The sequence below is a fragment of the Episyrphus balteatus genome, chromosome 3 (assembly GCF_945859705.1).
Source record: "Episyrphus balteatus chromosome 3, idEpiBalt1.1, whole genome shotgun sequence".
In the NCBI taxonomy this organism is placed as follows: domain Eukaryota; kingdom Metazoa; phylum Arthropoda; class Insecta; order Diptera; family Syrphidae; genus Episyrphus; species Episyrphus balteatus.
The window spans coordinates 105,523,761-105,533,690 of NC_079136.1; the positions used below are offsets into that span (position 1 = coordinate 105,523,761).

Sequence of the window (9,930 nt, forward strand, 5' to 3'; positions counted from 1 at the left end):
TATAATATCTGAAATCAAATCGCCCCAGAAAACAAGTACGCAGTTTTATTTGATATATTAAGGCTTGGCCACACCGGAGGGTACGCGGTAGAGGTACGGGTAACGGTACGGGTACTTGTATGGAAAAAATTCCAAACTGACACATCAACGTTCGGGTGTGGAATTTTTTTAATACAAATATCGTTGCCGTTACCCGTACCTCTACCGCGTACCCTTCGGTGTGGCCAAGCCTTTAAGGTGCATTTTTATAAAAAAAAATTTTAAATCGTTAGAGCCGTTTTTTGAAAAACTAATTTTTTATAAATAATTTTTTGAAAAAAGTTTTAAAATAAAACTGGTATTCCATTTTGAAGCAATCGCTAATCAACATCTAAAAACAAAATTTCAAAAAAATTCAATGTCCCGTTTTCGAAAATATGATTTTTCAAAAAAAAAATTTCATAATTTTTTTAGAAATCCAAAAATTATTATTTTCAAAATTTTAATTATGACTTATATTTAAAGTAAATAAAACAATTTCGTTGAAATACAATAAGCAGTTTTGCAGACAATTCGATTTGAAAAAAGCGGTCCTATGGCTGGTACCGTTAATAATGATTTTCAAAAAAAAATTTTTCTTCAAAAGATAGACCTCATTTAAAAACTAACATTTGAATTTTTTTTAACGAAATCGTTGGAGCTGTTTTCGTGAAATTAAACTATTCCGAAATTTTTGTATGACAGGTACCGTTATTTTTGGACCAAAAAAATTAATTCCAAAAACCCCTCTTGAGAGCTTCCAAAAAATGCTACATACCAAGTTTGAAGTCAATCGGTCCATCCTTTCAGGCTGTAGCTCCTTATACATACAGACTGACAGACAGACTGACAGACGGACTTCCGGGACCCACTTTTTAAGCATTCTCTACCATCGCATGTCATGGAAACATGTTATCTAAACTTTTTTTTTTGTACGAATGCATAACTTGATATATAGTACCTATATCGCAAGTAAAAAAAGAAAAAAAACTTTTCCCATTTCAAATCGGAGGAACTAGCGTATATGTATATGCCTGTTCATACATGGGTATATCTATATAATATGCATGTATGCGCCCTGCAAACCAAACCTCAGTAGTTTAGGGGAAAATACAACCACCAACAAAGCTTATTTTGAGGATGTATGTGTTACTTACTTACCAAAATCTCTCCCCTCCAAAAATAGAAGTTTTGTTTCTCCTGAAAAAATAAACTCTTCTTTGATAAATGGGAGGAAAAGAGCGCGATGTATGCAATGCACAAAGTTTTGTCTCTTTTGTAATTGCGGCTCGCGTTTGATTTGACTTTTCCTACATTTTATATTTTCTAGTGAAACCAGTAAAACCTTGATAGCCACAGCCACAGCAACATCAAAAAAATTTTTCGCTGCTCCATTTGAAGAATAAAAATAAAAACAATTTAATTTAAAAAATATATAATCTTCTCAGTGTTGAGTGTTATTTGTGAAAACTATTTTCTCTAAACAATATCTACCACACAAATTCTTCGGCACGCCACATTTATTTATATCCACCATCAAAATGCACAGCCTCAGCCTTGTGCATTTAGAAAAAAAAGTAATACAAAAATGATACAAAAACAACCACCAATTGATTTGAAAAATAAAGGTATGCTGATTATAAAATTGATAGATTATAAAGTTGTTGATTTTTCTGTCTTTTAGTGGCGATCAATTCCAGACATCATTGACTGAGTTTACAGCAGCTTCAGCCTTGAGCATTTAGAAAAAAAAAAAATCAAAACAAGATACAAAAACTACCACCAAAGTGCAGACTGCAGAGTATTTTTTTCTTTTTCATTTTTCTCAACTGGCCAGGCCACAATGGCGTGCCCAAGGATTTTTTTTTTATGTATTTTGTTTTCAAAAAAAAAATCTATTTTGTGTTTTTCCAATAAAATATTAAATAAAAGTTGTTTAAAAGAATTGTTTGTTTGTTTTGAAGATTTTTTTTGTTTTCAGATGAAATTAAAATATGGATTTTAGCAGTACGGATATAAACCCATGAAAGTGCTCAAAATAAGTACTTTAAAAGTACAAGTTTCAGTGCTTTTTCTAGAGGTAAAAAAGTACTGGAAAATGTACATCAGAACCACTTCCAGAAGTGCTTCGCTGATGCACTTTTTGAAGTACATTGGTCTGTACTATTAATGGAGGGGAAATTTATTTCATCTTGCATGCAAGAAAGAGATAGCTGCTTCACGTATTCTTATATACAGAAAGTATATAACTGAGTTTTTTCCCGAGCTCCTATCTTTTTTCAGTGGAAAAGAAGTACTTCTTTTACGTACATATTTCACCGGTTTTTTCTGTAGTTCTGCGTTTGCTGGGCGTTTGTTTTCCTCCGAATTGGTTTGATTTGATTGGTTGGTTTTTACTTCTTCGGTATACAGTTGTTATGATAGGACAAATTGCTTAAAAGCCCAATTGGGCTTTCTCTCTATCCAACATCTGTGAATCTTAATCTTCCATGGACACTGCAGTGTCTCCTTTCAATGCAGATCTGGAAATGCAGACGTATTCGTCACCCTAGTATTGAAGTGCCGAATACGCTAAATTGCACTTTTTGAACTAGATATGCAGTCTTATGTTTTCGAGGTTGCTCTTTTCAAATCTTTTATCCGTTTTTGTCTATCTTTTTTCGATGTAGAGATATTCACTATTTTGGTTTGACGTTTCAACTGTCAAAGTGGAACTGCAAAAATTTTCAAAGCTCTCGTATTTTTTTAAATTAACTTTAAAAATCTAAATAACTTACTAAGAAAAACACTAATTTAATAACTTTGAACTAACACCGCAAATTTTTAGTTAAATTTATTCAAGTAAATAAGCCTAAAATAGTAAATAAAAAAAAAAATAAAGAAAAAGTTTTCTTTGTGTTGCATCGAATTCAAATTTCGGTACAACTTTTTGCCGATGAACCGCAAGCGAAACTTATTTGAAATCTCACCTGAACAAAACACTACGAACAAAAAGATTTCTCATCCTAAAGCACCAAAAATGGGAATAGGAGAATTATCAGTTGCTGATTTGAAAGTTATCTTAAATGAGACTCTCGAAGAAAAACTTAAAGACCTAGTCACAAAAAATGACTTGATAGTGCTCTCGAACAAGATACTTTCTTTGAAGACACTTAACACCCAACTCAGCAAAAAACTCACTGTTATGACTGAAAGATGCGATTTGCTGGAAACCCAATTGGAAATTCTCTCAAGGAAATCAAACGATAAGTCTATTGTGGTACACCTTCCTTTAGACACAGAAACCGATGCAATCCAATTAGCAAAACAGACTTGCAAGGGGCTTCTGAAGTTAAATGAAGACGAAGAAATCCAATTTAAGAGCTCCAGACAAATACGAAACAACAACACTGAAAGAGGAACTGTCATCATTGAACTTCCAACAGCAGAGATCACCGATAAACTTATTACCGCCGCGCACACGCTCAAAGGCTCCGGAATAAGTATATTTCGCGAGCAATCGCTTTTATCAAGGAATAAAAGAAAAACACTAATTGAAACAAAAAACAACCCTGCAAACCAAAACTCAGTAGTTTAGGAGAAATTACAACCACCAACAAAGTCTATAGGTACTTTGTAGATGTATGTGTTTCCTTATTTACCAAAATCTCTCCCCTCAAAATATTGTAGTTTTGTTTCTCCTGAAAAAAATAAACTCTTTGGTAAATGGGAGGAAAAGAGCGCGATGTATGCAATGCACAAATTTTTGTCTCTTTTGTAATGGCGGCTCGCATTTGATTTGACTTTTTCTGCATTTTATATTATCTAGTGAAACCTTGATAGCCACAGCAACATATTAGTTAAGGAAAAAAAAACATTTCTATGCTCCATTTGATAGATAAATAGAACAATTTAACTTTATAAAAAAATTGTCTTCTCAGTGTTATTTGTGAAAACTATTTTCTAAAAAGCAATCTACCACACAAATTCTTCGGCACGCCACACGAATTGCATCACCATTTCCACCATCAAAATGCACAGCCTCAGCCTTGTGCATTTAGAAAAAAAAAATCATAAAAAAATGACACAAAAACCACCACTAATTGATTTGGAAAATAAAGGTATGTTTATTTTAAAATTCATAAATTATATAGTTGTTGATTTTTCTGTCTTCTAGTGGAGATCAATTCCAGACATCAATGACTGAGTTTACTGTTCAAAAGGTTCCTCCACGCCACCCAGAATGAGTGAAACGAATCTTATGATTAATAGAGACTACAATACTTGAGTGTGATCCACGTTCCACAGACTTGTAGTGTAAGTTAATAAGATTCCCTTCTGCGCTTTGTGAAGCTGATGGTATTATTTTTTTTCTCAGGTCTGCACCCTCCGACCACTTGTTGATGTGTTCGCTCTAATCCTACACAAAAACAACATTCAACAATTCTATATCGAGTATAAAAATGACGTCAGAGACTCCTTGCTCGCCACAGTATTGGATGCAGTCCGTTCGAGTGACAATTGAGATGTGCACGTTCGTATTACAAACAGATTGCGAGGAATGCATTTTGTTCCCCTCAACAGTTGTGTGGATAGATATAAGATTTTAGAGAAATTCAACGTCAACATTTCTCATAGTGGTCTGAAGTAAAGTGTCACACAAGACGTATGTTTTGATATTATATAATTCGACTGAATAAATCTTAATCTCTAACCAAAGTTTCAACTTCAGAGTTTATTTGTAATTTCAAAAGGTTTAGATTCACTAGGAACAAACTACTTTTTTTACGTACAAATTTCACCACATAATTACGTACTTCCAGATTCGAAGTTTCAGTGATTATTCTGTAGCTAAAAAAGTACTGGCAAATGTACATCAGAAGCACTTCCAGATGTGCTTCGCTGATGTACTTTTGAAGTACATTTTTCTGTACTTTTAATGGAGGGGAGATTTATTTCATCTTGCATGCAAGAAAGAGATAGCTGCTTCACGTATTCTTATATACAGAAAGTATATAACTGAGTTTTTTCCCGAGCTCCTATCTTTTTTCAGTGGAAAAGAAGTACTTCTTTTACGTACATATTTCACCGGTTTTTTCTGTAGTTCTGCGTTTGCTGGGAAACTGCTGCAGATAAATCCAAACGCCAGAATTTTCGTTAAGGGAGACAACAAATTGCAAATAAACAACCACCTCTTTGTTTACCAAATTTCACGAGGTTTAGTTGTCAAATCAACAGCGGACATGTCACTCATTAATGATCTCTTTGGTGACAGTTGTTCTGATTACTTTGTCAGCTATTACATGAAGCCTCAAGAGGCGCGCCTCTTTTCAAAACTAATGAGTGCAAAAGAGAAAGAAGATAAAACAAAAAATTATCCGACCGGAGAGTCGTGGGCCAAAATTCTGAGACTTTTTTTGACGTTTCTTTTTCCACTCTTTCTTTTTTCAACATTCCCTTTCATTTCTTTTTGCTTCTTGGTGGAATACAACAACAACAATACTTAAATCAAAAGAGAAATGTCAAATTTGAGTCTTTGACTCAAGAGGCATCGTGTAATAGTACGCGCCTCACAGAATGATTATCAAAAGAAAATTCTAAAAAAGAGTCAAGCCTCTTGAGGCTTCATGTAATAGCTGACTTTGACTGCAGCGAGGGAGCGAAGTTAGCTGTGGTTCCAAATTCTTCTTCCGCTTTTAACCACCAACCGCAGCTAGCGCCATCTGGAAATTGGAGTTCACACCATGTTAGGGATAAAAATCAATAGGTAAATTCTGTCGTCTGCCATAATACAATTATTTTTCAAAAATTAAATATATGCTCATATAATATAACTGGTCTCAAAAGTAAGGTTTTACATTCCGATTTTTTCAAATATTTACAACAATTTGATGTTATAATTCTTATAGAAACTTTTATTGAAGAAAAGAATCAAAATGAATTTTTAAAATATTTCAAAGACTTTAAAGTAATGTTTACACCCGCGATAAGATCAAATTTGCATGGAAGAGCCAGTGGGGGTATTTTATATGGGATTAAAAAATCTTTATGGGGTAGTCTTATTAATTTTAAAATTATTGAATCTAAAATTGTTTTTCATATGGTTAGCAACAACCTAAACTATTATATTATTCCTATTTATTTAAATTGCAATAACTGGTTAAGCGATTTCGATGAACTAGTGGAATTTATGAACAAATCTTCTCTTGACAATGTATTAATCATCGGTGATTTAAATGCTAGGATTGGTGAATATCAAAATTCTTCCGCTAATATTTTACGAGCACGAGTTGCACTGGCCTAGCGTAGATGTTCTAAAGATAAAATTTTTAACCGCAACGGGCGGAATTTAACAGAATTTTTTGAAGTTTTCGGTCTATTTGTTTTAAATGGGTCTTTTATTGGTGATGCATGTGGCGAATTCACTTTTGTGAGCGGGCAGGGACAATCCGTGATTGACTTTGCTGCGTTTTCAGGGGACTGGCTGAACATTATCGATGACTTTGAAGTTGCACTAGTCAACTATTCGGCTCATTTTCCAATTGTAGTTAAAATTCAGCTTACTGAGTTGAACCAGCAAGCTACACCTTCTAGTTGTAATAAACTGAAGTGGTCGGAGAACAATGCAACCCTCTATAAAAGCCTTCTTTCTCGGCACTTACATTCACTGCCTCAACAATCCGCAGTCTCGTCTGAAATGGTGTGTGAAAGTATAGAAAGGGTTATTAAGACCGCAGCCCCTTTTGCGTTGAAGAATACTCACACTTTTATAGCTAAAAATGTATGGTTTGATAAGGATTGCAGAAGTCTCCGTAAACTTTCGTTTGTTAACTTAAAGCTTTTTAGAACGACCAACTCTCAATTTTTCAAAAACATATATCTTCGCGTTAAAAAATTGTGCTCGGTTAAGAAAATCACCTATTTAAAAAACGTGGCTACGAAATTGGACAACTGCACAAATTCAAAGATATTTTGGGAGACAGTGCGCGAACTTGGTGGGCGAAATCAGGGTATGAAGTTCTCTTTAGAAGCTAAGACGTTAGCAGCTCATTTTAAAACTCTACTCTCAGCTGATGAAGACCTTCATACCTTTGATTACGCTCTACCCGATACCAGAGTCAACGAGCTGGATTTAGAATTCTCATTGCCCGAATGAGAAGTAACGCTCCAAAAAAATGAAAAACAGTAAAGCTCCTGGCCTAGACGGCATTCCAGTCGAGTTTTATAAAAACAGCACTATTGATTTTAAAAACTACCTCGTGTCTTTCTATAACAAATTGTATAATGATGGATGTGTCCCAAACAGTTTCAATGAATCTTTAATTTTTGCCATTTTTAAAAAAGGTGATGCTAACGCTGCGGAAAATTATAGGGGTATTTCAATTTTAAATTCTATAAGAAAAACTTTTACTGCAATCTTATATGAAAGGCTCACAAAATGGATTGAGGATAACAGTCTTTTGAGCATCTTTCAAGTCGGTTTCCGCCCAGGTTTTTCAACAATGGATCATATCTTTGCTATTTCAAGCATTGCTCAGCAATTTATAGATAGAAAAAAGAAACTATACACTTGCTTTGTTGATTTTAAAGCTGCATTTGATAAAGTCAATAGACAAGCTCTAATATATAAACTCTCTTGTATTGGTTTGTCACGAAAGTTTCAAATGCAAGGGTATGGGACGGTCTCACATTTTCAAATCGATTTGAAACAACTACAGGTGTTCCTCAGGGTTGTATCCTCAGTCCATTATTGTTTGCCCTGTTCATAGATGATGTCTGTGAGGTTCTTCCGGGTGGCGTTAGTTTTGCTAACATTATAATCAAAGTTCTGTTGTACGCGAACGATTTAGATATGCTTGCTGATAATCCTTTCTCGCTTCAAATGCAAATAAACCGTCTTAGTTCATTTTGCAAGTCTTGGGGCTTGAAAATTAATACGCAAAAAACAAAGATTGTTATATTTGAAAAGAGACAATCAAGAAGGCGAGCGGAAGAAAAATGGTCTCTAAACAATACAAACATTGAGGTTGTACAGGAGTTTAAATATTTGGGTGTCATCCTGACCTACAATTTAAGCTTTCTAAAGCACTCCAAAGAAAAAAGCAACGAAGCTAAATTGGCACTTAATATAATGTGGCCAAAGTTTTTTTCGAACCAAAATGTTGACTTGACGTCCAAGTACAAAGTTTTCAACGCGACAGTTAATGCATACATGACATATGGAGTTCAAGTCTTCGGATACACACACTTTGAAGCTTTTGAAACTGTGCAAAGGAACTTTTTTAAGAGGATATTTCGTTTGACTACTTCAACACCCAACTACGCCATATATGTAGAGTCAGGAATAGTCCCTATATATATACAAAATTTGAAGGCAAGTGCGAACTTCATTCTTAGAGCGATGAAACGAAGTGAAACTTGTCTTCATAAAATCATTTTAACTAAATTACTTCGAGTGAATGCTTGCCCGTTTAAAGACTGGAACGAACTTGCTTTATCTTGCGAAACAAGTTTAAATTTAACTCAAACTAATATGTCCGATTGGCAAGCTCAGTTTTCTGATGTGATTGCTAAGGTTGATCACAAAATGTTTCTGGATAATCTTTCCAGAGCATCTGCATCTACTTCAAGAGCTATATATAGTCATTTAAACCACCAACTGGAATCGGAAATCTCTTACTTTAGTAATGAATTTTCAGCCTCGGTTATAGGTATTATTTTTAGAGCAAGAGTTGAAATTTTAAATTTAAACTTTATTTATACCTCTTCGATCAGATTTGCCTCAGCTTTGTGATCTATGTAACGGAAGAGTGAATGAAGATATTTACCATTTCGTTGCTGCTTGTCCTATTCTACAAGAAATTCGTCGGTTACATTTTCGGGAAAGCTTTATATCTTTGGAAAAACTTTTTGAAATCTTAAATGGAGCAATGGGCTGGCTCAGCCTCTATAATTATTGCCAACGTGCTCTTTCTTATCGTAACATTTTCGCATATTAAACTAAGTTGATTACCCGCTTATTACAGTTTAAACAAATATTATTTATCTATTTATTTTGTTGATAATATTTCTTTTGTATTTCAAATCACGTTAAAATTGATAAAAATTCTTATAAACATCTAATCAAATTAACCAAATTGTGTAATATTTTGTATTTCAAATCACGTTAAAATTGATATTGTTTTATATAAAAATATTTTTCATGTATTTTGTTTAAATTTTTTTTTTTTTTAATTTTAAAATTTTTGCTTTTTATTATTTCTTTTATTTTTAAATCATTTTATGAAATGTCATCTCAGGCAGACGGCAGTATTGCCATGTCCTTATTCTTAAGTATATAAATTGTTAAACTTTATGATGAAAAATAAAGAATCAATCTATCTATCTATCTCTATTCACTATTTTTATTTTACAAAAACAAAAAAATTTTGGCATTTAAGTCTGGTACGCAGCTCGCGCTAAATTTTAGCTCCCATACAAATTATCGAAAAATTTTATCTGAGCTAAAATGGATCCCAAACAAATTATCGATAACTTGTATGGGAATTTTATCTCGGCTAAAATTTAGCGCGAACAGCGTACCAGGCTTTAAGGCTTGGCCACACCGCACTGTGGGATGAAATGGGACTCTAGTGCGCCAAAACCCATTTTCAAAAATAGTTTCGAAAATATTTAATATTTTCAGAGAACACTCTTAATACTTGTACTAAAAGAATTCTAGTACCCATTATTGGAAAACCCAATACACTTCACCGTTATTCGTCGTATCATAGAGGCCTTTTAATAATTTAAATTTCGAAGCCAAATTGGTCTTTTTTCAATCAATCGACATTCCTCTTTTAATAAACAGATGTGAGCTAGGATTTTTTTTCCCCACTACTAAATAATGTAAGGAATCAGTAATGACGAACAACAACTTTAAATTTTTATTCG

At 33.6% G+C, this 9,930-nt stretch overlaps 1 long non-coding RNA gene across 1 annotated transcript; it reads left to right on the top strand.

The window, feature by feature from the left end:
• The first annotated feature begins 965 nt into the window (after nucleotides 1-965).
• On the top strand, nucleotides 966-1,820 carry LOC129916487 (uncharacterized). Its single transcript, XR_008772461.1, has 2 exons — nucleotides 966-1,646; nucleotides 1,703-1,820. It is a non-coding gene; the product is annotated as an uncharacterized LOC129916487 (long non-coding RNA).
• Nucleotides 1,821-9,930: the final 8,110 nt, after the last annotated feature.